At 44.1% G+C, this 27,378-nt stretch overlaps 1 protein-coding gene across 1 annotated transcript in view; it reads left to right on the forward strand.

Moving 5' to 3' along the window:
* Nucleotides 1-27,378, forward strand: part of POLN (DNA polymerase nu) — a 2,689,548-nt gene that overhangs the window by 1,673,999 nt on the left and 988,171 nt on the right. The gene's annotated exons all lie outside the window — the stretch shown is intronic.

Consider the following 27,378-nt stretch of genomic DNA (forward strand, 5'->3'; position numbering starts at 1 on the left):
TTATGGTGGTGAGAGAATGATACCTCCTGATGCCTTGCAACCGAAGCTTGTCAACCTTGCTCATGAGGGACACTTAGGTAGAAACCATACTAAGTCACGTCTCCGTGAGAGGTATTGGTGGCGCAGGATGGACAGTAATGTGGAGAAAGTGGTCAAGGAGTGCTGTCAGTGTGCCTCCAATGATAAATCCCAGGTCACCAGTACTGCTCCTCTGTCACCTGTTGAGGTTCCACATGAGCCTTGGGTTATGCTTGGTTTGGATCTTATGGGTCCTTTTGAGCTTTTAGGTCTCTCAGAAAGATTTGTAATTCTCTTGGTTGATTACTCATCAAAGTGGGTGTTCACTAAATGTGTGAGTTCTGTTAATACTAGGGTGGTTATTGACTTTCTCAGGGATAAATTTGCAAGTTAAGGCATTCCCAGGTTCCTTATTACGGACAACGCAGTGCAGTTCATCTCACAAGTGATTTTGGTATCTCCCATCATAAAACTGCACTCTATGCTCCCCAAGTTAATGGTCTTGCGGAACGGATGGATAGAGTTGTGACGGCATGTGTGCAGAGGGCGATTGATATGAAGATTCTCCTAAAGAGTGTCCTAAGAGATACTTGGTGGGCACATCGTACTGCCCTCAACGCGGTTCTGCGGAAGTCTCCTTTTCAAATGTTGAGAGGGAGGGTTGCGTAATCCAAACTCAATCCTGGCTAGTTACCCCTCATTGAAGGTCCTGTTTTGGATATGGAGGAGGTGGGTGCCAGAATCAAGTCCTAACAGGAGAAGTATAAGTAGAGGTTTGATTTTAAGAGATCAGCTAAGGCCACGTCATGGAAGGTTGGAGAGTGGGTACTTGTTTAGAGACCACGTTGGCATAGAAAGGGCGTCACTGATTTTATGGGTCCTATTGTCATCACTTCTGTTCATAAGAATGTAGTTACTGTTCATAATGTTGGTAAGTGGAGCATTTTTCGCCTGGTGAAATTCAGAGGCGACAAATCTTTGTTTCCTTCATGTCCAGATGTTTTGCCTGGTCAAAGTTTTCCAAAGTCCAGTTTTTCTCTGAGTTTCCATTCTCAAGGCCTTTCTTCAAGGTCTTGTTGTCCTCCAAAATGTTATGATTATATAATGTATTCATTTTTGTGATTTATTTTGTTGAAAAGATGTCATGTTTTGACTGGTGCATTTCTTTCTTGTTTTCTCCTGTTTCTTTCTTTCTCCCTTTTCTTCATCATCCTTTCATTTTTTCTCATTTCTATTTCCAGTAAGGGGGGTGTGTTGTAATGATTCAAAGTGTTTTACCCTCCATTCGATCGCCATGGTAGCGCTTCAGTTACGCAGCAGCTGCGAGGGAACGGACAGACGAGCAGCTGATGTTGGCGGCTCTGCAAGAGCAGTAAATAAAGTTCTTCAAACTTACCAATGTCATCCTTTGTAACAAAATACATATAACCCACAAGGTGGAGATCTCAGCACGATTAAAATAGCCCTTTGGGTGATTGCCCCTACTGCCGATGACTGTGGATAACTTGCATACCATAGGAAATGCCCTATAGGATAACTGAGTGGGTACATGCACATGGTTCAGTGCTTGGTAGTCACCTGCTGGCCAAAGGCTCACATGATGTAACATAGACAAATCGGTTCATTGTTTACATTTGATAAATTAATTACCAATATTATCAATCAAGGCGGATAGGTCTCCATACCGTAAGGCAGCGCCAGCTCTAGGGCGGTGCGATCGGTGCCACCGCCCTGGGTGTTGACTTGGGGTGGGGACGTCATTTTTGAAAATGTATATTATCATTTTTGAAGCACCTGCTGTCGAGTTCCTGGCCTCCAGCAATTTTCAGACATCAATTAAAATGTCAAGATAACTCCGGTGATTAATCCTCTTTCTGGAAAGAGACCAGAGGTTCGTCTTGGGGAAGTTTTGACTCATACTAAGGTAGTGCAGAGGGTTAAAATGCCTGCTGCGAAGAGCATGTATTATGCAGGTAACAAAGCGCATATAATGTAAATAGAGCATTGTGTCACTGCTTCTGTAAGAGAGCTCCTTAACATGTCATTTATAAGTCAAAATCCTAATATAGAACATTGAGTTACTAATTGTCATCAAAGAGCTGCATGCAAACTGCAAGGTATGTATTAGAGCTACGTGTTTTTTTGCCCAGTCTTTTATCATCCTAATCTTGTGAAAAGGGTTCATTTGGGTAGAAAACAATCCTTAATATTAAAGAGAACCCCGAAAAATGATGTCACGTTTTAAATTCTGAATTTGTGCTTTTCCAAAATAAGGACTCAAACTATATTAGCTACCAGTACAACATGTATGATTGTCTCTGTGCAATGTGTGTGTGATGTAAAATGCTGCAACACCTTACACTGGTATGAGTGGGGCTATACAACTAAATGAATCTGAGAGACTGTGGTTATGGAGACTTGAGGGGCACTGTTAAAGGCTGCTAGTGAGGGAATCCGTGGCAGAGGTGGTCATTGGGGGGGGGCGCCAACAGACATGGTCGCACAGGGCGCCACCAGCGCTAAAGCCGGCCCTGCCGTAAGGCAACATGCTTACCACTAATTTGCATAGAAAAGTTTTCCTGAAAATACATCAAATAAGAAAACAAGCTTAAACGAGTTGATCAAATTATGTCACAAATGAATTGATTTGTGTAAAAATGAATCATTCTTGAAAACAAAAAAAATGGAATGAAGGCAAAACAACACAATTTTTACAGAAACATAATGCTTCAGTTCAGTTTTGTCTGTACTTGCTGAACCCAGATTTACGCTATTGTAAAAATTATAAAAACATTTTTACCCAATCCTTACCTCAACAACCCCGATATAAAAATTCCCCACCTCCACAACAGACCATGAGAATTTCGTTTCAACTGAGGTCTAAACGGCGTTCTTTATTCTTCTACATTCGTAAACCTCGCCTCACCCCACCTTCCAAAACCACTGACCTCTCATTTATAGTTTTCATTCAGGGGAAAACAATGTGGTTTTGGGGAGACGTTGACCTTTTGTAGAAAGAGGTAACAACTTGTATGCAGCGCACACTACAAAATAAGCTGCCTCGTGTCACTACACATTCAGCAGAAGGAGCAGAAAAAACACAGCGAGGGTTTAAGGAAAAACATTGTCTGCAAAAAAACAAGCAGCTTGTCTCAGTTTGCCAGTACTACCGTCCATGACTCACCGCTGCTGGTGATAGCTTTGCCAATGGTTGTAAAGTTATTGCACAAGCATTGGCAAAGCCAGTATTGTGGGATGGCCCATCTTTGATGCATCCAGGCTCCAAAAAGGTGTCTGAAAACGGAAAAGAGGGATGGAAGAAAGAGCGCTGGTGTACAGCCCCGGGACCAAGACAACAAGTCAGAGAGCAAGGAAGCAGGGGTGACCCAAAGGGAGAACGAATGGGAGAACGAATGGGTGAAGAGAAAACATAGTAGTGGAAAAAAAAGGGCCTCGCACTCCCCACCTAGTAACAATCACAGTAATCGTTTGCGCTGCTGAACCTCTAAACAGGTGAACAGTACGTACATGGCGTCCATGCAACAACACTCCAAGCCCCTTATAAGGGGAGTGCACCTTTTGCTGGAAGCAGGGCTCTGGTAGGACTCCTGTCCTCAGCAGGTGAGCTCGCTTATCCGGTGTGAGAGTATACTTTAGAAGCACTGCGACTCCGCACTATTGCGGTCTCTTCTGCCTGACAGACGGTGTTGTGTGTGTGTGACACATTATTGTTAAGCTCCACCCCACCAGGCCTGCACTGGCTTCTCAGGAGTCATGACCCACCCTCAGGAGTACTTTACTTACATTTAATTGGGGGGCCAAAATAATAGTGGAGCAATGACCCCATGCCCTAAGGGAGGGACCGCCCCTGTCTGACTATGCAGACTTTGATCCTGACCTCCTGGGAGCAGGAGCCATCATCCCTGGGGATCAGAAAGTCGTCTCTGGTGGCAGGATGGCTAAGACCAGTCAGCTGGCACACCAGTAATTGGGAGGTTTTCAGGGGGCGCCTCTAAGGTCTGGTCTCGTTGCTTGTATTAATAAATCCAACACTGGAATCAGTGTGGGCTTTTTAATATGAGATGTTTGATACCAAACATCTTTGTTGTCAGTGAAGCCATCATGTATCTGGGGAATTTCGGTTTCACCAGTGCCCAGCACATTTTTTTAAACGCCTTCCCTGATCACTTTTTTCCCCTGAATTTTACATAGCGTGAACTTGACCACATTTATCAGAGTGCTTTACATGAGCACCAGTTGCATTACAGATGGACACATTCATTTTGTTAGACACGGGGAGATTAAGTGATTTGCCCAGAATCACAGAGTGTCCCTGCTGAGGCTTGAACCCGGTTCCCCAGCTTAGAGGTTGATTGCCAGCATAGGTAAAACTGCTCATGTGTTTATGCCCACACATTTAGTGTAGTTCACCCTGACTTAGGGCTGTAAAGCTTGCTATAGGGGTGACTTACAGTGTCTGCAGGCATGACACACAGGGATCTGGCCCATATCGTGTTTTCACTTTGGTCGCACCATGGCGTGCAGCCTGCAGTGGCAGTCTGTGAGTATTTGGTGAGGGGTTCCTTAGGATGGCATAATACATGCTGCAGTGCTTAGGGATGCTCTTTAGCCTCCTTGCCCTAGATACCAGGGTAACCAATTTCTAGGGACTTACAGGGAGTGCTAAAGGCATTGCCAATTGCTAGCTCTGACTGTACTAGTCCGGTATATCATTTTGCTGGTCATCGGGCCCACCGAGGAAGCATCAAACCAGAAAGAAGTTTTCTTGGTTCCAGGGGGCCAGCCCCGTGACCCCACCAAGTTTTGAGATGCTAGACCAGGGGTCTCCAACCGTTTGTGTAGTGATAGCTACTTCTGGTCAGTGAAAATAGTCGTGAGCTACTAAACCCCAGGCAAATCGCGTATTTTTACGAGAAACCTCCCAAGCCCAGTTTCATTGACGTTAAGGTTAAGCCTATGTCTTCAGAGCCCAAACTGTGGTTTGAACACAAAAACACTGAAAAGAATGACTTTGGATTTGTGCTGTTGGCAAACCGCTTTACAACCTTTCAATATAATAGCTTCAAAATCAGGACCTTTTAACAATGTCACTGAAATAATCATTGTAATGCAGCTCAATTAACAAACAAACAGGAACAGCAATCTTACCTTCAATGTGGAACTGTATGATGTCCTCTAATGCTGTGTAATCTGGTAGCCTGGCGGGGGCAGTTCCGAAGAAGTCATTATAGTAGTGAAGTAGTCACACAGTGTGTGGCAGTCAGCCTGTGCAAAGCTTTGCTGAATCACAATTGCAGATGGATTCTTCTACTGTAGCTTTGACAAGATCGCTGTGTTTTTCAGTTGCTGGATAAGCTGAACTTCAGCTCTGTTTGGATTGGAAAGTACCGATTTTGTCCTCCACTCTGAATTCTTCAGGTTCAGAAGGTTCCGTTTTGACTTTAAGGTTGTTATGGCACCAGTCATGTTTGCAGTTGTATTGTCATTGCTCTCTTCACTTTGTAGGAGTGTCAGCAAACCATGACTGCTGTACAAATTGCTTTGTTCTCATTCAACTATAAAGAACTTTGAAAGATGCTGAAGATTCTTCTCTTAGCTCTTTTTTATCTTGATGTCAATACACCAGGCCTCCAGTAAACACTGCTTTTTTCTTAGCAGTAAATACACATTTAGAAAGGTGCTGAAGATTCTTCTCTCAAACTACTTTTTTCTTGGTATCTGAAACCCATGCCTGAACTACACATTGCTTTGTTCTTGTTCAACTCTAACAACTGTTATTAACAAAAGGAATTTTGAAAGATGCTGAAGATTCTTCTCTATAGCTATCTTTTTTCCTTGATCTCAATAAACCATGCCTCCAGCAAACACAGCTTTGCTCTTGTCCACCCCACCAGGCCTGCACTGGCTTCTCAGGAGTCATGACCCACCCTCAGGAGTACTTTACTTACATTTAAATGGGGGGCCAAAATAATAGTGGAGCAATGACCCCATGCCCTAAGGGAGGGACCGCCCCTGTCTGACTATGCAGACTTTGATCCTGACCTCCTGGGAGCAAGAGCCATCATCCCTGGGGATCAGAAAGTCGTCTCTGGTGGCAGGATGGCTAAGACCAGTCAGCTGGCACACCAGTAATTGGGAGGTTTTCAGGGGGCGCCTCTAAGGTCTGGTCTCGTTGCTTGTATTAATAAATCCAACACTGGAATCAGTGTGGGCTTTTTAATATGAGATGTTTGATACCAAACATCTTTGTTGTCAGCGAAGCCATCATGTATCTGGGGAATTTCGGTTTCACCAGTGCCCAGCACATTTTTTTAAACGCCTTCCCTGATCACTTTTTTCCCCTGAATTTTACATAGCGTGAACTTGACCACATTTATCAGAGTGCTTTACATGAGCACCAGTTGCATTACAGATGGACACATTCATTTTGTTAGACACGGGGAGATTAAGTGATTTGCCCAGAATCACAGAGTGTCCCTGCTGAGGCTTGAACCCGGTTCCCCAGCTTAGAGATTGATTGCCAGCATAGGTAAAACTGCTCATGTGTTTATGCCCACACATTTAGTGTAGTTCACCCTGACTTAGGGCTGTAAAGCTTGCTATAGGGGTGACTTACAGTGTCTGCAGGCATGACACACAGGGATCTGACCCATATCGTGTTTTCACTTTGGTCGCACCATGGCGTGCAGCCTGCAGTGGCAGTCTGTGAGTATTTGGTGAGGGGTTCCTTAGGATGGCATAATACATGCTGCAGTGCTTAGGGATGCTCTTTAGCCTCCTTGCCCTAGATACCAGGGTAACCAATTTCTAGGGACTTACAGGGAGTGCTAAAGGCATTGCCAATTGCTAGCTCTGACTGTACTAGTCCGGTATATCATTTTGCTGGTCATCGGGCCCACCGAGGAAGCATCAAACCAGAAAGAAATTTTCTTGGTTCCAGGGGGCCAGCCCCGTGACCCCACCAAGTTTTGAGATGCTAGACCAGGGGTCTCCAACCGTTTGTGTAGTGATAGCTACTTCTGGTCAGTGAAAATAGTCGTGAGCTACTAAACCCCAGGCAAATCGCGTATTTTTACGAGAAACCTCCCAAGCCCAGTTTCATTGACGTTAAGGTTAAGCCTATGTCTTCAGAGCCCAAACTGTGGTTTGAACACAAAAACACTGAAAAGAATGACTTTGGATTTGTGCTGTTGGCAAACCGCTTTACAACCTTTCAATATAATAGCTTCAAAATCAGGACCTTTTAACAATGTCACTGAAATAATCATTGTAATGCAGCTCAATTAACAAACAAACAGGAACAGCAATCTTACCTTCAATGTGGAACTGTATGATGTCCTCTAATGCTGTGTAATCTGGTAGCCTGGCGGGGGCAGTTCCGAAGAAGTCATTATAGTAGTGAAGTAGTCACACAGTGTGTGGCAGTCAGCCTGTGCAAAGCTTTGCTGAATCACAATTGCAGATGGATTCTTCTACTGTAGCTTTGACAAGATCGCTGTGTTTTTTCAGTTGCTGGATAAGCTGAACTTCAGCTCTGTTTGGATTGGAAAGTACCGATTTTGTCCTCCACTCTGAATTCTTCAGGTTCAGAAGGTTCCGTTTTGACTTTAAGGTTGTTATGTCACCAGTCATGTTTGCAGTTGTATTGTCATTGCTCTCTTCACTTTGTAGGAGTGTCAGCAAACCATGACTGCTGTACAAATTGCTTTGTTCTCATTCAACTATAAAGAACTTTGAAAGATGCTGAAGATTCTTCTCTTAGCTCTTTTTTATCTTGATGTCAATACACCAGGCCTCCAGTAAACACTGCTTTTTTCTTAGCAGTAAATACACATTTAGAAAGGTGCTGAAGATTCTTCTCTCAAACTACTTTTTTCTTGGTATCTGAAACCCATGCCTGAACTACACATTGCTTTGTTCTTGTTCAACTCTAACAACTGTTATTAACAAAAGGAATTTTGAAAGATGCTGAAGATTCTTCTCTATAGCTATCTTTTTTCCTTGATCTCAATAAACCATGCCTCCAGCAAACACAGCTTTGCTCTTGTGCAGCAAATAACAATTTGGAAAGGTGCTGAAGATTCTTCTCTCCAGCTACTTTTTCTTGTGTTTGTAAAACAGGCCTATGTTATGTTATCTTGTAAAGCGCATGGCTACCCCAGCAATGGGGCGTCCCAGCGCTGTAGACCACTGGGGAACCCGTCCTGGCTTTCCCTGTGAGATGATCTCTGCTGGGTATCTCCAAGGTGAAACCAGGCATCCCCGGTGTATGTGGGGGGCCGTTGTGGAGATGAGGCAAGCTAATGCCCAGAGTTGCCGAGTGTGATCCCTGGTTAGAGTAGGCATTGAAGCGAGAATTATCAAGTCCGCTGACCCTGGTCCACGACCCTGCCGCGTCAGGAATTGAACCCTGGTCCCGGGCCGTCCTCTGCTTCCGGGTCTGCCGCCTCTAACCAGTGAGCCACACCACTCCCTAACCAGTGAGCCACATCACTCCAGTACAAGTTCCTTTGTTTTTGTTCAACTAATAAAAAAAACTGGGGGCTGAAGATTCTTCTCTGCAGCCACTTTAATCTTGGTTTTAATATGAAACAGATACGTAGATTTGGGATTTCACCAGGAACTGTCATTGAACAAGTATTGATAGCGAATGCATTTCAATTATTTCAGTGAGAGACTTGACACTACATGGTGTCCTCTAATCCCTTGTAATCTGGGGTGTAGCTTGAGAGGGCAACTCTTATGGCGTCATTTAAATGTTCGTCAGTTAGACGTGTGCGAAACTTAGATTTTATCAAGTTCATATCTGAAAATGCTGATTCACAAAGATAGGTAGAGCCAAATAGGGAAAAAAGTTTCAATGCAGCTGTGTGGATGTTCTTAAACTTTTCAGCATCCACAAGACTCCAGAAATTAATGTCAGATTGCCTTGATTTCAATTCAATATCATTTTGAAGTGTGACAATCTCCATTTCCATTGTGGCAGAGTCAAGGTTCAGAAGCACACTGATTTTCTCTGAAATGTCAGTAACATCCACTTCCATGAAGGGTATTTGTAGTAAACATCACACAGGGCTCCAGTTGCTCAAAATCACTAAATCTGTCACTGAACTCTTGATTTAGCCGGATCAGGAGGGTACTGTATTTTTCTATGTCCAAGACCTCAGCCTCAGCTTTGTTTTCTGAAAGGATTTGGAGCACAGAGGGGAAGTGCTGCATCTTTCTTTTCTGTACATGCTGTAGAGGACTGATCTCTGGGGTGATACATGGTGGCCCCCTGAATTGGGCGCAACTCCTATTCCAGTCTCAGAGGTAAAAAACTTGGGGGTTTGGCTAGATCCTGCCCTCAGTTTTCGTGCCCACACTAAGAAAGTGGCGGCCACCTGTTTTGGCATCCTACGAGGATTGAGACCTATCTTGAGGTTTTTTGATGCCTCCACTAGGCAGCTGGTTATACAGGCATCCATATTATCTCGGCTCGACTACGCCAGTTCGCTCCTGTTGGGGGCCAACCAGGCTGAAATCGCCCGGATGCAACATGTTCAGAACGCCGCAGCCAGAGCACTGGTAGGCCTACCGAGGTTCTGCTCTGCGGAAAATACCATCCGTTCTTTGCATTGGCTGCCTGTGGCACAGAGGATCCATTTTAGGACCTTGTGCCTAGCTTTCAAGATCCTTAAGCTGGCTTCTCCTCAGATCCTCGACAACCTTCTGGTGCCTTATGTGCCCACGCGCTCTCTAAGATCCGCGGGTCAAAACCTGGTTATGGTCCCTCGGTTCAGGCTGTGCAGGGTGGGAGGTCGATCCTTTCGAGTTCTGGCCGCTAAATTGTGGAACTCTCTTCCGTCCCACATTCATGGACTTGATGAGCTCCTGAAGTTTAGGAGGGCGATTAAAACGCACTTGTTCCCTCATCCATCTTAGTTCTTTGTTCTGTGCGCTGCTGTCTTTGCTCTGCTGTGTTGTGTTTGGGTACTCTGTCTGAAGCGCCGGGACGCCCCTTGGCTGGGGCAGCTGTGCACTATAGAAGTGTTATTAACATAACATAACATAACGTATGAAAAGGTTAAGTTTTAATTTGAAGGTTTTGACAGAACTTACCATGTTGGTTATTTTCTTGTTTTTCCTTGCAAATCATAGTTCAACACATTTAATTTTTCTGTCACATCAGTCAAAAAAGCTAAATTGAGCAACCATTGAGTGTTTGATAACAGTGTGGTATCTACATTTCTAGACTACATAAAGCTTTGACTTCTGGCAATAGCGAAAGTAGTCTTCGCAGTATTTTGCCCCTGCTAAGCCATCGGATCTGATTGTGCAGTAAAAGGTCACCATACTTGGCTGATAGTTCTTCAAGGAACAATTTGAAGGTTTGGTGCTGCTTGGCCTTTGCACAAATTGAATTAATAATTGTATCAACAGGAGTCATCACATGATCAAACCCCATTACCTTGGCACATATTGCCTGTTGATGTATAATGCAATGGTAGTTCAATAACGGAGGAAAATCTGGATCTGCTTTACAATTGGCAATGAAGCCAGAATGACGCCCTATCATTGCGGGTGCACCATAAGTGGTTATCGCCACTAACTTTTTCACAAAATAATTTTTCACCTCATTGTGGACGTCAGATCCTCTGGTTGTGGTTTTCAGAGGCAACAAAGTTAGAAATTCCTCTTTATCAGTAAAATCTTCAAAAACCATTCTAACGAACATTGCCAACTGTGCAATATCGCTTGCATCAACAGATTCATCACATTGAAGAGAAAAATATTTGCATGTCTTCAAATTGCGCTCTAACTGATCTATCATGTTGGCAGCTAATGCCGATACCCTTCTTGCCATAGTGTTTTACATAATTTCAGGGCTATCTTTAAAGTCTTTGAATAAGGACTGGCCTATTAAAAGCGTTGCTTCCTTCACAACGGCTCCATCTGAAAATGTTGCTTTGTGCTTAATCAACTGATGAGTAACAACAAAGGATGCTTCAGTTGCCGCAGTGGCTTTCTTTGTGGGCTTTGTAAAAAAAGATTGGTGTGTCTGCAATGCCGATTTCAGTTTGTTTACTTTTTGTGACCTCAGGCTGCTTCATTTAGGGAACTTCCTCTCAAAATGCATGTGCTTAGTTGACAAATGCCTCTCAACATTGCTCTTGTTTTTCACTGCAACTTTAGCTCCACAGATTAAACATACACAGTTGTCTTTAATTTGTGTAAAAAAATGTGTTTTCCCACTCTTGATGGAAGTAGTAAGTCTTACTCTTTGCCCTTTTGGGGGGACCGGGCTCTTCATCCATGATTAGTTGTTAAGGTTGTAAGCAAGAGTAAAAATGTTGATGAAGTCAACATACGGCTAACGAATACTGCAACACAAAGCCTCCCCTTTCTTTATTATCACACATGACAGCACCTTGAAATGCATAAGTTGAGTGTGCACTCTACAAAATGCATGAGGTCACGCATAGCCACCCTGCCTGGCCTTGAATGGCCTCATAGATATATGAAGGCAAGGCAGCGCAAGTCGCTGTGCTGCGTTACTCTGCCCCAGAGAGGTGTTCCATGAGTGGAGCATGGTTGTTACCAAGCATCCACCCTTACATTTTGGCACATTCTCAAATTCGCTATTAGTGGTGGACCTGGGAATGCATTAAAAATGCTTTGCCACCCCAGGTGAGCCGTAACAAGGAGAAATACCTTTATTGCTTCTCTTTTTTTCCCTTTTTAAATGTGCTACGTTCTGCAGCACACATACAAAGAGGAAAATGGTGCCTCAGAGGATTGTTTTTGTGCAAGAAGGTGCCCCTTTCTGCACAGAAAAATTCTGTCTGCAACGCAGGCACCCTTGCACCACAGCACGCCATGCCTGTGTTGGCACTAGGCAGCAGTGTGTGTCAGTGCAGGGAAAGGATAGGAATGCATGATCATATAATGTTAAATTAAATATGGCGCATTCCTGCCCTTTACCTTTGCGCTGTGTGAAAGTTTGCTAAATATGAACCCCAGAATAAGGTACAATACCGCTACATGGCATATTTGCATTTTGCATGATTTGACATAGTAATAGTTTTTCAAATAGTTCACCTAATAATTCCATGAAAGGAAATTTTGTGTATTTTGCACACACCTATCATTGATAACCCGAACCAGACAATGCAAGATATCAAGTGTAGCTGCCATTTCAAAGATAACCAATTGTTCCCCTGAAAAGTACATTCCCCCAGCCCAGCCTTAAGATGAACATCACTCTGCTGTTTAAGGCCAGACAAGCTGTGTAGGGCTGTAGGTACACTTGTTGTAGATACCAAAGGACAGGTGTTTCCTGAACTTTCACAATGGCACAGATATGTACAGATCTGCCTTCAGCAATGGAGTACTGCATGGAATACCTGATCAACACTTTTCAGCGCTACGCTGGCAAGGAAAGGGGACCGCAGCAAAATGTCATACGACAAGTTTGAACATTTCATGACTGGAGCTTAAAAAAAATGATGGCCTCTTTGGATGGTGGGGTTGATGGGAAGAAAGACAATCAGATTGACTTCCAGGAGTTTTGAGCCTGATTGGGGGTATTGTCTGCCCTGCCGTAATAATGTGAAGAAGACAAAGCCAGAACTTCCGCTCCCAAGCCAGGTCTCAAGTATGCACAGACGTACAGACGTACATCACACTTTACTGTTTACTTTCTTACTCACACAGTTACATTCCATCTATGGCAAAAGATTATCATTACAGTTACACATTTAACATAACATAAACCGGCATGAATGATTACAAATGGGGGCCATTTCTCACAGTACAAATAAATAATATGTGTGATGCACAATGCAGGGCATATTTTCACATTGAGATCACCAAATCCACAACAACATACAAATACTTCAAATCAAGCTGAATGACTCACAAAACGGTAGTGAGGTTGTGTTGCTGAAAAAAGGCAGTAGCTTTGGCAGGTATGCCTGGGTTAGACCTCTGACGCCATTACAGCCTCTTTTCACCCTGGCCTATGCACAACCTATCCCTGTTGACGGCAGTATTTCATATCTGGCAGAGCAGACAAAGAAGAGCAGAGACTGATTTATCACCGCCTCTTGTGTGGAGGGGGAGACAAACTGAGGAGCTCCCTCACTTCCCCTCGCCAAACCACCACCACCCCTCCAGCCCTCTCCACTGCTGAAGTCTCCAGCAAAGCAAGTGCTAATCATAATTAAATGAAGCGATTTATGTCTGAACGACATTGAACAATATTGGGATAGTTCACCCACAATCCCCTCGGGGTGAGGGAAGTGCAGAATGGGTAAATGACTATGACACAAGGACTCTGCATTGTTGGGGACTACGAGTCCCAGGTCGATATCTGTGCCAAAGGAGGCGGGGCCAGCAACGCTACCACGCTAAAAGCGATTTGAGCATTCCCGCTGCGTGGAACACAAGGACTCTGCATTGGCGAGGACTACGAGTCCCAGGTCGACATCTGTGGCAAAGGAGTGGGGCCAGCAACTCTCCTGTGCTATAAATTGACAGGATGTTAGCGAGGGCTGTAGGAGAGGGCTTTGGGGGACCCCACAGCACGGAAGATTTTGGGTCAAGGACTGCTGGGATATTTATTTTACCCAAATGTTTGTTGCCCATGGGTGACTAACCTGTCCCATAGACGGTGGGGATGCTATCTGCTGACTTGGGTTATTATCGTTATCTGATGCTCAATCTCTGTTGATGCCTATCAAATCAAAGCGAGGGCCGTGGTGGGGAGAAGCTTCCATGGCACGCAAAAGACTTCCAATGCAGCCCAGTCAGCTCGGACAGCCAAGACTACCCGGATCACACAATATCTGTGCACAGAGACAGCTACCCCTTTAACTCTGAGTGCCTCTGCTTTTGTACGCGTCAGTGCCTGTTAGTGGTGTTTGTGTCAGTGCCTGTTAATAGGGAAACACTTTGGGAGATATGTTGTGAAAAAATTAAGGAATTGCTCAGGGCCTAGCTTTTACCGGTGATGAAGTGGCTTGTGAAAATAGAACCGCTGATGGAAACACTGTTTTGCACACGCCACACCAGAAGGAAAGGAAACTAGTCTTTCACAATCACTGTTGTCCCAGTACAAATTATGCCAATCTAGGGGGGTCTTTCCCCTCCCCTCAAACTAGTAACGCCGTCAATGCAAGCATCACTGGCCTGACCAACAACCCTCTCCATCAGCAGCTCCTTCTGGCCTGTCACACCTGGAGGGAGCCAAGCGCGGGCACACCTCGTGCTGGGACAGATGGAGCAGCCCATTGTCACTCTGCCTCCAACACAGCCCGCTGGTCTGACTTCATGTGCACGGGTTCAGGCTCAGTATATGTTTGTTAATTAAGGCTGCCGCTGTAACAACAGCCTTTCACGGTGTGCACCAGGGGCGGAGCCCTTCTCAGACAAAAAAACACGGCCCACCAACTGGCCTCAGCCGAAAGTCCGCCTTGCCGATCCGAGTGTGGGTGGATTCAACACCACCCAGCCTTGGTATTCGGGAACCGATATCCGACCTAAAGCACCACGGGAACAAAGCTTTGGGCCGCAACACTCACTCATTTACAAATTAACCACTGCATCGCATGACTAACCAGCTGCACAGAAATTAATACTGGACACCGGCAATTTAAGATTTTGCTGGGGCTGAAATAACCGCACATGCCACATATTATTAAGTAGGTCCCTCACAAAACCATAGATAGCGAAGAGGGTGCATTCAAGTTTTTTCCCCTAAGTTTGTCTGCTGCAGGGGGGGCGTGGCTTAGCCGGCGAGCGCGATGGCCGTGCTGAGCTGAGGCTGTCCAGATCTATGTAGCCCATCCGCTACCTGTAGGACACACCGTTGGCTCAAAAATCCTGCACGGGGTGTCGGAACCCTGCAGCACCGGATGACGCCTGCCCGACCGGAGAATCGATTTACATACGACCCGGAATCGTACGCAGCGGCCGGGGAGACGCGAAGATGGGGAAAACAAGATGGCAGCCGTTAGACGATCTCGGCGTCTCCCCCGGCTTCTGGCTCTGCGACCTGCGAGGCAGGCGTAGCGCCGCAGCCCTGAGCCACTCGGAGCAAAAGCATTGGCGTGTCGCCTCTCTCTTCTCATGGAATCTATAATTTCCCCTGCCCAATCGGGATTCGTACCACACTGGTCCACTGCTTTCAACCTTCGAACCTTATTTAACACCCTACATAGACTAGACCCGGAGACACCTGCAGCAGCAATTTTATTAGATACCGAGAAAGCGTTTGATTCCCTAGAATGGCCATTTTACCTCTCCGTGATGCAGCTCAAGGGTATGCCCCAGGGCTTTATAGCGACTACGACCCTGCTATACACGGGTCCCACAGCCAGGCTCAATCTAAACGGAACGCTCTCCGCCCCTTTCGACCTATCGCGTGGAACACGCCAGGGTTGCCCCCTTTCCCCATTATTATTTATTTTAGCAATGGACCCACTGATAAGACACTTTCAGGAAAAAAATCTCCATAGAGGCTTAGTATTTAGAACAGGCCCCTTATTGGTTTCATTATATGCTAACGACACAATTCTATATGTTTATGATCCCCAAACAAATCTCGATCCATTACTTAGAGAGATCCTTAGATTTGGCAGCTTTTCCGGCCTGCAAATTAACTGGTGTAAGTCTATAGTCTTCCCGCTCACTACAGGTACGTCTCGCTGGGCCTCGGAATTCCCTTTAGATTGGTGCGCTGACTCAGTAAAATACTTAGGAGTACACATACATAGAGACACTGAGCAGGTAGTGTGCCGCAATTACGGGGTGGCGATCTCCCAACTAGAGGCGCGAATCGACTCCTGGCTTAAACTTCCACTATCCATGGCGGGACGCATTGCTCTGATAAAAATGGGTGTTCTCCCCAAATTCCTGTATTTATTTTAGAATATCCCAATCCCCCTAACTAATACATTTTTCAATGCTCTGCGGTCCTTGCTGATCAGGCTGGTGTGGGGAGGCAGAACACCCAGGGTGCAATGGCAAGTGATGACGCTTCCTTACGAGCGGGGTGGGTATGGAGTACCTGACTTGCACTTATACTAACTGGCTGCACAGGCCAGCTTTGCACATGCCTGGTATCACCCCGATGTCAGAATTACCTACCTTCGCCCTGAATCTGACTTTGTTCTCCCCGATGTGTTTGCCTCGGTTCTACCCTCGGGCATCCCCCGAGATGCCAAAATTATACAGCCGGTATACACCACCAGCTGGGCATGGTTAAAGCTCAGTAGACTCACCCGCATGAATACTTTTCCTCCCTCCCCCTGCCGAACACTCAATTATTACCCATCACTGCCGAAAAACTAGTCCACAAGACATGCACCAAATTCAACTTTCACACACTGGGAGACCTCTTTCCAGCCGGTCATATCTTAGATCTAAACTAGATGCCTGAGCTTTCGGAGGCTACATTTATAGACAGATTTATATTGGCCAGGCTGCGATCAGCACTGCGTGACAAATTCCCAGAGTATCCCCTGGAACCACCTTCCTTTCCCCCTTTAACATTGGTGATAACCAGCGAAAAGGGACTGCACCTCATATCACAGCTCTATAGGACCTGCTCCGCTGTGATGCCACTGGAAGACAAGAGGGTCCACACTGCTTGGGAGTCTGATCTGGGCACTTCTATTACTGATGAACAATGGTTGGCATGTTGTAAGGTTACTGGGACGGTGTCATTAAATAGCGAACACAGGCTTTTACATTTTAAATTCCTACGCAGACTCTATGTCACACCCGCCAGAACGCACAAGATAGAACCCTCCAGACCGCACACATGTCAGCGCTGCCAAGCACCTCATGCTGACTACGCACATATGGCCTGGAGCTGCACATGGATCCGCGACTTTTGGGTGGACATTCACAAACTACTTAGTACAATGATACATATCCCGATGGAACCGTTGCCTGAGATAGCGTTATTAGTATACATGGTGCAAATCCCTTTAAAGGTTCGTAAATTCGCTGCGATCTCATTACTTTTAGCTAAAAGAGAAGTGGCAATAGTTTGGGGTGGCAAGAGGGCTCCAACGACGAAGGGATGGCTCCAAAGCATGGCAACCTGCACAACACAAAGTGATATATATGCCAATACCGTTCCAGTGTCCTCTAGACCCAGAGATATTTGGGGCCCATTCCGCACTTTCCTGGCCGCAAAGTTACAACCTTCCAATACACAACAAGGGCAGGGAAAGGAGCCAACGGGTGTGGGCTGATAGGGTAATTACATTTGTACATTTGCTATTGAACTGTGTCAATGTTGTGCTGAACTGTACTACGCTGATGATTATATTGAACTGTCGCTGTCGAACCGTGCCTATTGAAAATACCATTATACACTGTGCTCTGCAATGTCTTCTCACAAAATCGATAAATAAAGTTATTAAAAAAAATTTGTCTGCTGCAGCGTGACAGTGTGTGTGTGGATTGGACGTTCTCCATGCCCCAACCTTGTCGCTTATGGAAGTTCAGAACTTTTAGGTCGGGAGTGCAAAAGTCAGAAGTAAGACAAGGTGGACCGGTTACCAAGGATTGTTAACAGCCGCCTTCACCTGAAGGAAAGCTGAAGTGGATTAGTGTTTCTGAATCTCTCTGGGTATGAAGAAGCCATTAAGAAACACCCCTGACTGACTCTGCAGTCATCGATTTGGGGCCCACAATTCAGGACACAATGCGCTGGCTCGAAGAGACGGATTGAGCCAGAGAAGGGTTCATGGAGCGGGTACACACCTCGAATGTGACAAGTAACAATTATCACTAGGTATGAAAAGTAACACATCCGTGTTAACACCTCCGAGAGGCCTCTCACACGGCTTGCCTTACCTGCTGCTCGGTTGATAGAAGGCGGCAGGCTCTACTGAAGGCAGATGGCGCGGTTCCCAGCAGTTCTAATCTACTGCTTGCTCGACCTGCTGCTTTGCCCTGCCTCACCCGCTGCAGCTCCGCACTTTGCACTCGTGACTGATCAGTGGGGTGCCTGCGAGGAAGAGGCAGGGGACGCTTACAGAGGATCACAAGACCCTGATCACGTAGGAGAGGAACATCATACTCTTCACCCCGCCCCACCCCAGATAAGCTTAGGCCAATCTTAGCAGCTGGTTTGGGTGAAGGCGGGTTCTGTGTACGTGCAGGGACTGTTCGCAGGGGTGGGGGGGTTATAAACAACATGCATGCACATTAAGCGCTCAGTTTTGCGTAAATATAATCCTACATTCACGGGTAGGAATGCCTGCTTCAGATCCGTGCATGAACAATACATATTTTATGGGTATGTACAATGGCTTTGGCATAATTGTCACCATGACAAGGCACATTGAGCACAATGCAGCGCGAGCTACTGACAGGGTCTCGGCGAGCTACCGGTAGCTCGCGATCGACTGGTTGGAGACTCCTCTGCTAGACACTCCAGCAGCCCACAACATCAATACCCTAGATACCAGAGCACTTGCTGCAACCCAGGCTTGTTAGTGTCCAGCCCGGACACCACCGCCGCCAAAGCCGATCTGCCCAACGAGGGACTTCCGAAGCAATGAGGCTCACAGCGAGAGTGGCCATGCTGTTGTGTTTTCCTCCCTCTACAGGTCAAACGCAGCACGGTGAGAGCCTTCAACGCAAATGGCCAGCCGGCCAAACACCTCTGCACCCGAGCTTTACAGCCTTGGTTCATGAAAACCAACTGCCCCCCATTGTTCTAAAGACCCTCACGAGCCGAGCCCCCTTTGGCTTCCACCATACTTGTCCCCAAGTTTCACTTTGCAGCCTTTGTTTTCAGGTTCCCATTGCTTTCTACTTTGTAGCGCTCAAGGATACCAACCCGTCCAGCACCTCTGCACCTGGACACGCAAGGGCAGGTAAACTAAAACTGCTGGTGGTTCTTTGGACCTTGGCCCCCTAGCACCTTAAGTTCAAATGTTTGCAGTATGTGTCTTCCTCCCATAGGATAACATTACAGCGTTTGAAGACTCGCCTTAGTAGGCCAAACTTCAATAACCTAATAAAAATGTGACACTAATTCCCGAAAAACAAGAATCATAGAAATCCATTTGGTGTCTACTACTCAACTGTCGGTCAACATTAAAACATGCTGCTGACATTGCAGACCTCACCTTAAACCAGGAAATAGATGTAACTATCCTAACAGAATCATGGCTATCCAATTCATCCTTGCCATGCCTAGATCTATTAGTCTCCCCAAACTATTGTATCGTGAGACTAGACAGACAAAACAAAAAGGGTGGAGGAATCGCCTGTACACATAAATCGGACATCGCCATTACGAAAATTCAATCTGACCCATTAAGATCCGTAAACAATCAAACCTGCAAACTTCACGCATTTTACCACCCTCCAGGTAAAAACACCAAGTTCATAGACCAATTGATGGAAATTATCACAGCAAACACTACTATCCAGTCTAATGATATTTTTCTAGGTGATTTCAATCTCCATTGGGAGGATCATAAAGACAATCAGATCAATCTAGTCAAAACCTTCCTGGTAAATCAATCGCTGATGAAAGAATGCCATCTACCTACCCATTCGAAAGGCTCTACTTTAGATTGGGTCATCTCGAAAGAAAATCCTGTTGAAGAAAATTGAGATCACCCCCTGCGACTGGTCTGATCATCACATCATTACCTTCCAAATACCCCACATAAAAACGAAAACATCTTCACAATCAATAAAACCCAGAAAATGAATCCGCGACACCAGAGGACTCGATACATAAACTCTTGCAGCACGATGTGAGAAAGAACTGCAACCTCCCAATAACCTGGTAGATGTCAATGGCCTAACGGATTACTACAATAATACGATGACAAGCATATTAGAGGGCATAGCTCCATTAAAACTCAAAAGGGTCCAAGAAAAAAATAAAAGCCCTTGGTTTAACAGATCCCTCAAAGAAGAAAGAAGCTCACTCAGACTCACAGACCTGAAGGTCTACAATAAAAGCATTCTAAACTCAAAAAATACTTTTTTAGGAAAGAACTAAATAATGCAAAAAACAGACCAAGGAAACTCTTCGAACTACTGAAAGATCAATCAAATAAAATGGCCAAATCTGCACCAACAGCTGCAAAATCGAGCATAAGCAGCGAAGAATTCTCCACCTTCTTTACAGTCAAAGCTATTTCGATGGAGGAGGAGCTCAAAAAGGCAGCGGATTACCCCGCAAGCAAAAGTAACACCCCAGCCAAGCCTCAACATCAGCCAGAGCTGGAATTACCTCAAATAATGCTGTATGGTCAGAATTCAAGCATGTCATTGACACAGATATCGCAAAGATTCCTTTCGAGGATTTTGAAATTCCACTCACATACCAGGAGCATCAGCTCTGGTTTAAACGCGCCCTAAAACATTTAAATCACATTACCAGGCTCGGTCGTCTAGGTAGACCAGGAGCAACATGTGACACCACATCCTGACATTGAAGAAATGTCAGATGTAGAGTTACTGACTCAACTCAAAGAGTTAATCAAAATTTACAGGCAATTGGTCCAATATGTCATGCGGACTTTCACAGTCCAACCTCCAATAGTTTTTCCACAACAAACCTCTCATCATGGGACTACACTAAAAATCACACCACAGACTTTACATGCAGTCATGGGTAAATTACCCCCAAAACGTGAACAAATTTCGTTCTGGATAGCTCAATAAATTACTCAAATCGAAGCAGTATTTCCTAATTGTAGCCCTCTGAGAAACACAGAATTTTAACAATCTGTTTATCAGTGGGGATCACATCACATCTAGAGGACTGCACCACTTGGGGTACAGTCTTCGCTGCAATCTACACTAAAACACATGGTGTTCCGTCTATGGCGGTAATACCTGATGTCCTGAAACAGATTCAAAACAAATAAGGTCAGAGCCTGCTCTAAATTTAGGTATGAAATTACTGAAAATTTTTAGCCATGTATCATCAATAATATTATCAAATATTAAAGGGGAAGCAGCATCAGTGGCGATCCACAAAAAATTAAGGGAATTTGATGTAACAGAACAACCACAAGAACTAGCCAGAATAATTGAAAAATCCTATGAAGAATTAGGCAGAGACAGTTTGGATGGGAAACCAGTAAAACCACAACTGTCCGAAAGCATAAAAAAGGTCTTTTCTAAAAACACTCCTACCTCTTTTAAAAAGAAGTGGGAAAATAGCAAACAAACTTCAAAAGAGAAGCGTTCTCATTCCCGAGGTAGATCTCCTCAAAGGGAGCCCTCCGAAAGGAAATATAACCTCAGGAATAGGGATAATTTGAGAAAACCTGACAGTTATCAAGATACTGATACACGTTCCTCTCGTACCTTTCAGATATCGTCACAGACATCTGAAGGAAGAGGACGGTCAGAAAACAAAGAAGAACGCGTGAAGTCTAAAGACGATCAACACGTTCAGAAAAGTAAACCAAAACCTCAATTCCCCAAAAAGAAGGTAGCAGGTCTAAAAATCAGACATGCAGAGGATCTTGAGGACACAACTCAAGAACGGAGAATGGGCTTAGACAATGGTGGACAGCGCAGCAGAAGTATCAATAGCTCGCCAGAACCTGAAGGGACTTCTTGAGACAGTGGACTTGAAAGAAGACATTGAAGTTGAAACTGCAGATGCCAGGGTTAGTTCTCCACATAGGTTATATGAAATAACTCTCCGGATGGAGGGAGACATACCAAGAAAAGTGAAAGCACTCTTTTGGGAGCAACTTTCCAAGGGCTATGATATACTTCTAGCAGAACAAGACTGGACACCAGAATTTGTCAGGGAGTGCCCACATGGCAAAGACAACATTATACCAGCCTTCTCTAATCATATTCCAATAGATTTAAAATATACTTATGCCAGGAAATGGGCAGTTGCCCAAGCCCCAGCTTTCTATAAAAATCATGTTGGAAGGAATGAGGACTCACCTCACCACAAAATCCAATTAAAAAATCAACCAACTGCACAAAGGCGGTCCCCAGTTAAGCAAGAAGCTAAAAACAGTTCATGGATGTCTTAGATCAACTTTAATACCAAGGGGTGATTGAAACATGCACCTCATAAATGAACAATCCTTTGTTTTCTGTTTCCAAACCAGACAGTACATATCGTCTAGTTTTGGATTACAGACACTTAAACTCTTTTTTTGCAAAACATTTACAGTGCAAAATGCACACAGTACAGCATTAATGAATAACACTGTGCGTAAAAAATATAAAACCACATTAGATATTTCTAACGGTTTCTTTTGTCAAAACATTGGACCTGAAAGTAGGTATTTGACCGCTTTCTCAATAATGGGGACACATCGTCACTTCTGTCGTCCCCCTCAAGGATTTAAGAATAGTCCTGGGTTATTCTCAGCAATGGTAACAGAGTTACTACAAACTTATGACAAGGCATTGTCATATGTCGATGATATCTATCTGATGGACGATGGCCTGGATAGGCACTTGAACAGGGTGAACACCATTATACTGGGCTTCGCCTCTGAAGGATATAAATTCAATTTAAAAAAATCAAGAATTGCCCATCTCAACGTCCTTTTTCTAGGATATGAACTATCAAGTGAAGGCAAATGCCTGGCAACCACCAAAAACGCGGAAGAATTTACAATCGATTTTAGGTTTTCTGAATTTTGGAAGAACTTACATTCTAAACTATGCAGAAAGGGTTAAACCTCTTTAAGAAGTAATCAAACCTGATTTTAAAACAGTAAATTGGATACAAAAACACACAGAAATGTTGTGTTTACTACAAACAGACATGTTAGCAACAAAACATTTACAAACACGCGTACGCAACTTAGTGATCCGAATCATTCCGGGTCAATGCGGATTCACCTACTTCACTTTTAATGAAGGTGAAAAAGTACCAATCGCATACAAATCACATTTGTACACACAAGCAGAAATGATATTCACCTCTACAGAAAAAATTCTGACAGCAGTTGAAACCGCTGTAGCAAAAGAAAGAGCCCTAGCACAGGGGAAACGCATAATGGTCGTAACCCCTGTCCCTGCCTTAGAGGCAGTGACAAAAGCGAGCATTCCAAATGCTAAAGCTTTACATCCAAGATGGATACTATGGGTTAATTCTCTTGCTGCAACTGATGTTGCAAACCTTTTTGATCCTTATTTGAAAACACAAGCATTCCTGCAATACAAACAAGAATGGCTTCTGCCTACTGAAATTCTACCTCTAGACCAGTGTGAATGTATAATTTATACTGACGGATCAGCACAACCCGCTACAGAGGGTAAACAAGCTTATAGTGCTGCATGCGCAATCGTTAAAGGTTGTATGCCAGATGGCAAATTTAGACCTATGGTCACAAAAACGCAATCTCTAGGAGATTGTACAGCTCAGCGAGCTGAACTGCAAGCATTCATAATGGCACTTGAAAATACGGATCGCGAATTACCCACACTCATTGTGTGCAATGCCTTTTACTGTGTTCAATCTTACAATTAATATTCACAGAATTGGCTTCAAAATGGTTTCAAAGATGCAAAAGGTGGCACAATCAAGCATAAAACGCTTTGGGAACAAGTAGTTCAATTGCGAAACGGACTACAAAACACTCATGTGATACACACGCTGAGTCATCAACATGATGGTGTTCACGTTGAAGGGAATTCATTGGCTGATGAAGCCACGAAGGGGGCTGTGCAACCTGCTTTCGTAGCTTCAATTACTCGTTCAAAAAGGAAAATAGACAGTGAAATAATGCTGGCTGTCAATGCTACAAGCAGAGGCATCGTTGCAGCGTTACCTAAAGGGTTTCCACTCAAATACTCATATATAACTGTTACAAATAATGTTCCGTTTGCTCGAATCCCTAGAGTGGGGGATAGGGTAATTCCAAACGTGGAACATAGATTAGGACTAATCCTAGCAGCACATGAAGAGCTCTCCCCTGCTCATGCAGGTGTTTCCGCCACAGTGTCATTATTAAAACAATGATACTGGTGGCCACTCATTAGAAAACAGACCAGAAACTATGTCTTGGACTGTGAAATATGCCAGAAGATGAAAGTCTCTACTGTGAAACGTCCTGCGCAGATACCCCTGTTAATTTCAGATAAACCATTAGTTTGTGTTTGCCTGGACCACTGCGGTCCTTTACAAAGGGATGGTAACTATAAGTATATCAAGGTTGCAGTGGATTCGTGTTCAAGGTTCATTTGGATGTGGCCTCAGCGCTCGGCTGACGCGCAAACTGTTATAAAAGATTTGTGAGTCTTTATCGGCACATAAGCAATAGGCACACTACATTTTGACCAGGGCCCTGCATTTAGCTCTCGAGCTTACAAAGAAGCCATGGCCAGTTTGGGTGTTGAATTGCGGTACTCTTCTCCATTCCATCCTGAGGGAAATTCTTTTGTGGAAAGTAAAAAAAGGGACATAAAGCATTCCATGACAGCTAGGGTATTAGGTTTGGGTGACAGGTGGGTCAGACATCTAATTGGGGTTCAATGTGCTCTTAATAACTTGCCAAGAAGTTCTCTAGGGGGTATCACTCCATATGAGGTCCTGTTTGGGACAAGAATGTTGATTCCGGACCTTGATTGTCATACAGCAGTGGTGGATACAAAAAATTTGAAATCAAAGATCATTTGGCTGTTTTACAGGACTTAAAGGAACTAAGAACAAAACAAAGCAACGTGTTCCTGAAGCCAACCACCACTGGGTAAAAACCAACCGTCCCAAGGCCTGTCTGGATCCCAAAGCTTGGGGATCTAGTCAGAGAAAAGATCGCGGACAAGAAGGAATTTGGACCTTCTTACAGACAACCAGTACCTGTCCTAGCAATCCACGGAACAAGAACAGTGATACTGCCTCCCCTTGTTGGTAAAAAGGAGAACAGGTTTGTGTCTATCAACCTGATCAAACCACACGGTGTGGCCGATACTAAGCAGTAGGCCAAGTGGACTCCGACAATATAGCAGACGCACTCCTCTAGCTCCAATCTAAGAGATTCAAACTGAGAGACTCATCACCTTTGAAGAATCTGCAGTGAGAAAAGAAGGACTAAGCAACAAAGCTATGGAACTCATCCCTCTTGAGACCCAAATAACGGTTCCAGCGATTTCAACAAATCCGGATGCAAATCCAACCATTGACAGAACTGCCTCTGGCTATTTCATTAACTTTGATACGTTTTCTGAGAATCCCAGCAAACCAGAAACAACACCAGCAAAAAGAACTTTCAAAGAACAAACAACAGACTTTTTTGATCTCCTGAAAAAGACTTATCTGATTTCACCATGGATTGAACTGTGGATTGTTTTGTGAAAAATGTTTCTTCTACTTTTGTTAGCTCTAGTAATAACTCTGGGTATGCTGATAAATGGAAGATATGTAAAAATGGACACAGCAAGTACACAAGTGAACTTACTTCTGAAGCCACACAAATCATCTCATCGTGAACAAAGAGACTTGTCAGCAGTGAACATCACAGCCATTCCTATAACTGGTGGTATAGCTTGGGACAAACTAGAATATGAAATTTTTGGCCCGTCGGAGCTGTTGAAGATTCCACACTTATTCAAGATTTCATTAAGTGACTTTATTACCTCTAGTACCTTTTCTGATGATTGGGACTACAAGACTGTTAATAATATGATGTCTGATCTAGAGATGTCTGCAGTATTCACAAATCATGAATATTTAGAAGGTTCATCAGACTATGAACAAATGTATTGTTATAACCGTTATGGTAATCGTTTCTTGCACAAATCTACAATGCCTATAAATGTATATATATATAACATTACCTCAGCAAAAGAAACCTATGATCTACAAATCCCAAGGACGTCTGCCGAGATACATGCCCTTTTGAATACAAACTGCTCCATACATTTCTCTGAAATGTTAGGTCGCATCTTAAACATGTCTGATACAAGCGTTATTGTACATCTATTTAAGGACTTATGTTCAGGACTGTTAGCACCTTTTCAAGCAGTCCTCTGAATTATTCCAAACTACGTGCACTCTGTGTTTGGTGGACAGCCCCTCCTTTTGGGACTCATTGCAGGAATACTATTTTTGCTCCTACTGCTACGATATGACAAGCCAAATCACCAACGCCACTCCAAGTACCTTAGGAAAAGCTCTATTGGAGATGAAGTGTCGTGAGCGCATCGTTCAAATTCTGGGTTTACCTCGTCTACGAGAATTAAATACCACATGGTTTCTGTCATTCAGACAAATCTGGCAAGATTGCATCTTACCTGTTCTACGCTGCTTGCTTTGCGGTGAAGAATGCATGCTAGACATCTGTCTAACATTCCCATCAGTCATGCCTATGGATATCGATACTCTGCTGGACCCAGCAACGGCCCATGCTCTGTGTTGTCCCCAGCGGCTACCAATTCTGATGACGGCATTGATTGAGATCTCACAGACGCAAAATGCTGATGCTGAGGTACGAGAGGAAGCAACAGGCACGCAGGTAACATCCGATACAAACATTGCTGATGTGACCAATGCTGAAGGCGGTGCTTCACATCTATGTGCAGTTAATCTTCTAAACGAGGTAATCCAACTTTTGCCTACAATGGTAGACAACTTTTTGTCTACAGACATAGAAGATTTCATGTTTTCTCCCAGCCCTAACACTGACTTTTGATTTTGGCACACAGTGTTCTGAAAGACTTTGAATTTGACCTTCATTTTTCAAAAACAAGGTACTTTGGAACTTTTTCCTATGATTAATTTTTTTTCTCCAAATTTGTATTCTTTTCAATTTTTGGCACAAGTAATCTGCTTATAGTAGAACTATTCATAGAGAACAAGAATTCTTTGAATACATCCGAAGACAATATATGACCATGTCCACAAAAAAACAGTTTTATGTAATCTGACATGAAATGGTTTTGGCCCTTTTTCTTCTGTATTTACGAGCCATTTCATAAATGTATACTTCATGATTATTTCGATTTGCATTTCAAATGTCAACATATGCTTAGAATAAAACATTGCTTTAATGTGTACAGCACCAATGCAGTTTTATACTTATAAATAGTTTGGATACATTATTTACAATGTGTTTGAAACATGCTTTTAGCACTTTGTGTGTAGATATGTTATCATGTTTAGAATTTAGTAACGTCGTACATATGAAAGTGGAGTGGGTGTTGTGTATCGATTTAGATTCCGTATGAATTTCCCGATTCATGCCCTTATATAGGTACAATTCACATTGCCCTTATTTAGGCATAGTCCATGCTACCCAAATACAGGCATGGTTACTTACATCCGTTCATCTACATCACAACGAGTTTCTGGAAAACTAGACTCTAAATCCTTTAGGACTT

The sequence above is a fragment of the Lissotriton helveticus genome, chromosome 2_2 (assembly GCF_964261635.1).
Source record: "Lissotriton helveticus chromosome 2_2, aLisHel1.1, whole genome shotgun sequence".
Lineage (NCBI taxonomy): Eukaryota > Metazoa > Chordata > Amphibia > Caudata > Salamandridae > Lissotriton > Lissotriton helveticus.